The sequence below is a fragment of the Alligator sinensis genome, unplaced genomic scaffold, assembly GCF_000455745.1.
Source record: "Alligator sinensis unplaced genomic scaffold, ASM45574v1 scaffold2316_1, whole genome shotgun sequence".
NCBI lineage: Eukaryota > Metazoa > Chordata > Crocodylia > Alligatoridae > Alligator > Alligator sinensis.
Window position 1 is genome coordinate 17,938 of NW_005843998.1, and position 5,300 is coordinate 23,237.

Genomic DNA, 5,300 nt, shown 5'->3' on the forward strand with positions numbered 1-5,300 from the left:
GAAGGGTGGGTGTGGTTGTGGAGCCACGGGCAGAGTGTGTGGGTTGGTTGTGGGTGTGCCGGCCCGGCTGCAGCAGGGCCCAGCCCGGCTCCGTCGCTGCACCTCAGACTGGCCCCAGGCACCGCGTCGGGGTTCAGATGGGGGCGGCCAGCGTTTTGTTGGGGGCATTGAGCTCCTGTTATGGGGTGCCTCCACAACTGGCTCTGGGGGTCTCGGGGGTCACCAGTGTCACTGGTTTTGGGGGGACCTTGGGCAGGTCCCCCCAAAACCAGGATCTCAGGGCTCAAGTGGTCACCGTTTCTTCCTGCATGGGAAAATATGAAGCTTTCATTTCAAAACATCGATATCTACAATTCGATATTTTCCATATGTCAGATATCCACCTTGTAGCCGTATTGGTCTAGAGGAAAAGGCAATCAGGACTCAGTAGAGATGATCTCTTTTATTAGATGGACAAGATTTTTGCAAAAAGTGTCTTTAATTGCAAGCCCGACCATCCCACACAAGCGCTTGTCTAGCCTATTTCAAACACTGCACAAATTACCCTCTCGCACAGGTAAAGCGTGCGCAGCCTGAGGACCCCAGGAGCAGCCTCACCTGACGTAAATAAAGCAGGGGACAAGGACGCTCGCTATATCCTGCCACTGCAAGGCTATTAAATACACTTCAGAGGTCCAAAGAAGAGAGCTGTACCCTTTGCCTCCCCCCACTCTCCCGGGGACAGGGGAAGGCAACCCGTCCCCCCATGGTCTGCACCATTAAGGTCCCAGGGGAAACTCCTTCCTGACCCCAAAAGAGGGGATTGATTAGACCCTGAGCAGAAAGGCAACACCCTCCAGCCGGGGACCGGGAACTATGGGATTCTTGCGCCCCTGAGTCTCCTAGTGCACCCAGAGACCCTGTGTGCACTGTGGGGCTCTGCAAGGAAAAGCCTGAGCGCACACAGGCAGCGGGGAAGGGTTCAGGTGGCTGTGGAGAGTCTAATCTGACCCCTTTTAGACACAGGCATTTATAGATGACCTGGTTTTTCCCTGCCCTGAGCCCAGTCATGCAGGTCCGACTAAAGCAATACCGGTGCTTGGCTAAAGCCTGTCATTGAGAAGCACCTCCTGGCTGGAACCGAGCACACCCGGAGAGGAAGGATCCAGGCCAGCCCAGGGGAGAGTGTCCTACGGCTTTGTCCTGCCCTGCTCACATCTCATACCTCCTTTCGAATTCCAGCTACTCCAAGTTGAAGACTCTGCTCTGGACTTCCATGTTTTGTGCAGTCCTTACAACAGTGAGCAGTGACTCTGGACATTCAGCCTGGGACACCCCACAGGGTCTGGGAGTGGAGACGTGCTAAGCACCTGCCTTTGAACACCAGGCTCCCTCAGGTGTCTCAGCTGGGGTGCCCAAAGCGGAGGCACCCCCAGTCCTAAGTGGCATTTGCAAACCTTGTGCAGGACTCACTGCCTGACCCCACCTGGCTCACCTGGGCTCAGCTCTCGGCTCAGCCACAGGGCGCTTGGCCTGAGTCCTGATGTCGGTGGCGCTGCAGACTCCTGTGTCCCCGTAAGCCCTGCTGAGCGCAGAGCAGACGGGTTGTTGTGCTGCCCAGGGAAATGCCTCACTACATGTCAGACACATGAGCAGTGATACCCCCTCCCCACCCCAACACCGTGCTCACAGTGCGGCAGGCACTGACCTGCAATACTGATGGTCCCTGTTTTCTCCTGGTTCAGGAACAGGCTCCTGACAGAACAGGTCATGTTCTGGTTCGACTCTGCCATGAACACAACCGAAACCTCTGTGAGAAATAGTCCAGCAGTGTCTGTGAACATCTTCTCAGAGGTGGGCGGTAACGGCTGCCCATGGTGATCTCTCCACCGAACCTCGGGCTCTGGGTACCACCCAGCTGGTCAGCACACGATCCGGATCCCTGCATCCTGGTAACCATCAGCAGAGCCGTGGGGGTCAGAGCCCAGTGCTGGAAAGCAAGAGAGGAATCCTGCGTTAGGTCGAGACCAGGGCTTCAAACTCAGCCCACGCCCTGGGCCAGATGCTGACTGAAAGGATCCTTGTGGGCTAGGTCTGGACACAGCACCGGGGCAGCAGCAGTGGCAGTGGGGCAACCAGTGGTGGTGGTAGGGTTAATGGCAGGAGCAGCAGCCATGCTACAGGTAATGGCAGTGGTGTGGCGAGCAGTGGTGAGACTTAACCCCTGCCACGGACACATGCTGCTCAGCCCTGTTGCTCACATAGCCAAAGGACAGCCAGGATGACCAAAGGACAGGCAGTGAGGCCCAGCAGCCAAGACACGTCTAGCAACAGAAACCTCATGAGAAATAGCCCGGCAGTGTCTGTGAACATCTTCTCAGAGGTGCCCTGTCCTGAGTGGTGCTGAGTCGGGGGCCAGACTCGTGGGGGGCACGTGCCCCCCGCCCTGTGCCCACTCTACCAGTTGCCTGTGAACACGCTGCATTTGTCTCAATGTAGTCTTTTCAAAGGTGGTAAGTGTGGAGACCAGCAAACATCCCCTGGGCACAGCTAACGGCATGTGAACTGGCTGATGTTTAGCAAGACAGGTGCCGAGCCCAGAGCCCCCAGTGTTTCACCCTTATTACAGAAGGGTTGGAGGCTGGCGAGAAAAATCCAGCAAAACACTCCATGCAGGGATTAGGACTCTCATGTCTGCATCAATTCATGGGAAAAATCCCCACACACCTCACAGCTCACTTTCCGTAGGAGTACAGCTTCATATTGCTATGCGAGAAACAAGGGTTTGCATCTCGCCTCAAAATCAATATATGTAAAATCACATCAAAATCAGTCTATCCAACATATAGACAATTATCAAAATATATCCAATATCATCAAAATTGCATAAAGATCAATATAACCGGGAAAGATGTCAACCAAAAAATCCTTGCCTCTCACGTTGTTCCTGGACCACAGTTACAGCATCCCTCCACCACCGCCATTACATGCGATATGTCAATGAAATGAAGCGTTAAAAATTCTGTCCAACTCAAAGCTTCTGCCCCAGCCCCATGGTCCTGCCCCAGCGCGCGCCAGCTCTTGACTGACCGCAGCCTACCCTGAGGACAGGATGGGAATGGAAACCCCCCAGGGCTGCTCTAGGGAGCACACGCTGCAGGAACTGGAGGCTGAGACGGGACTCTGGGGACTGACAGGTGAATTATCACCTGCTCCCATTAAGCCCTCCAGCCTCTTTCAGTGCACCATGGGCAGGCCCAGATTGTAACAGGAGGTACCCACCTGTCACCTGCAGCTCCAGGACAGCTTCTTCAGAGGAGACACGGGACTGGAAGAAGCAGGTGTGCTGCCTGTGGGCAGAGGGTCTATTCTTAGGGAGACGCGCCCAGAGGTGATGTTGTCCTTCTGCACCCGAGTCCTCCGAAATGCGCCTGCACCTGCTCTCCGGCCTGATCCTGACCTCCCCGGTACAAGTGCACCACTGAAGAGAACTGGGACCTGAACCACCGCACCTCCATGCTCAGCGCTCGTCGGAGGGGAGAGGCGGCAAGGAAGGGCTGCGACTTCTCCCACCGATGCAACAACTGGCTGGGCTGGTCCAGTCACTCTGAACTGTGCTGGGCAAGAGTGCAAGGCCAGAGGGAAATGAAACTGGAAAGAAGCCATGAACAGTGTCAATGCCGTTTCAAAGGCAGCATGACATAAAGGTGGACACAGGCAAACATGCATGCAGAGCAGCCTGGCTGGAGCAGGCAGAGGACAACATGGCCTCCATCACCCTCTCTCTGCTGTGGGTCAGCTCTTCGGCCCTGGGCCCAACAGTGACAAAGGAGAAGGGACAGGGCCCCTGCACATGCATGGACAGGACGCAGCCAGATATATAGCTCTTGCTTTTGGATGTGGGCAAGATGGCCCTGTTGTGCTGAGGCAGAACGCTTCTTCCAAGTTTTAGATGAGAAGAGATGGGGAGGATCAAGGGTGGGTGAAAAATGGCCTTGTGTCCAAGTGCAGAGGAAGGAGGAGAGCTCAGTCCTCACCAGGGATATAGGAGGCAGATAATGACTCCACACACAAGTCTGCAGCAAAGTTATCTAACAGCAAAATCCATTTATTTTCTGAGACAGACAAAAGCATAATGTTCAACTAGGCAGAGCAACCCAGCAGGACCAACGGTTGAGCGCAGGTACATCAACACCACGTGGCATGCTGAAGACACAGAGAGGAAACGGGTCCGAGGATGCTGCGTCGTTCTCATGATCATTCCTGTCTTTGAAGAGCTGCAACAATATCAAGCCCCCTCCAGCCCTGCAAGCCAGCACTAGCAAGCACATTTTGCAGGTGGAAAAGCTGGGAAGAAAAGCGGCAAGCCAGCAGCAGAAGCCTGGATAGGAGCTGAAACCCCTCTCTCTCTCTCTCCTTCCTCTCCACAGATTGCTGACTTATGCCTCTTTCTCAGCTGATCGAAATAAGAGCTACCTTGGTCCTTATATCTGCACAGCCAGCTTTTTGAGGACCTTCTCATGGCTTTTCCTACACCAGCAGGGATGCCAAGAAAGTCATGGGAGATTTCAGAGAGCTAAAAAGAAGATAGGTGCAGGAAAATCATGGCAGTACAGACAAGAGGCAGACTCTCACGTACACCCAAATACTCCTTAAAATCATTGTTCTCTCTCATATACACATTGTACACAAACACACACGTATGTATACACACACACATCTACACACAAACAATTATATAGATACCCAGTTATAAAGTGTGGTTTATCTGTGTTTCTAGGCAGAAGTTACTTGCATCTCAAGTGTGCTCGGTCCAGGCCAGGATGAAACACCATCTAACCTACATGTCTCGGTCTGCACGTATTTTGAGCAGGGACAGCAGGAGGCATTTTCGTTTGTACCGACAGCAGAATCGGAGCAGGGGAAAGGAGACCTTGCTCGGTGTAAACTCGCTTTGCTGCAAGCAGCTGCTGTGAAGGGCTCCATAGGCAGGACCCCACGACGCCCTTTGCACCCCGGGCAGGCGGGCGCTGGGCCTGGCAACAGCCCTCAGGTGCTGCTCTGCTGTTGCTTCCCCGCGACTTCATGCTCCCTTGTCATGGGCGCGCGCGGCTGCCGGCTCACGGGGTCATTTGTATTGGCCCGGCCAGTGCCTGGGGGGGAAGAGAGAGGCTCCGGGGGGCTGGGGAGCGAGTAGGGCGCGGAGCGAGGCCGGGGGACGTGCAGGGGCACAATGACGACGGGTGTGTGGAGCCGCGCAGTCGCCGTGCTGTTTGAGACCTCGGTGCTGACGCTCCTGCCCTGGAGCTGACGAACTGTTG

General features: G+C 54.9%; 1 pseudogene; it reads right to left on the reverse strand.

The window, feature by feature from the left end:
• Nucleotides 1–1,567: 1,567 nt before the first annotated feature.
• LOC112549015 lies at nt 1,568–3,596 on the reverse strand (annotated as a pseudogene).
• Nucleotides 3,597–5,300: the final 1,704 nt, after the last annotated feature.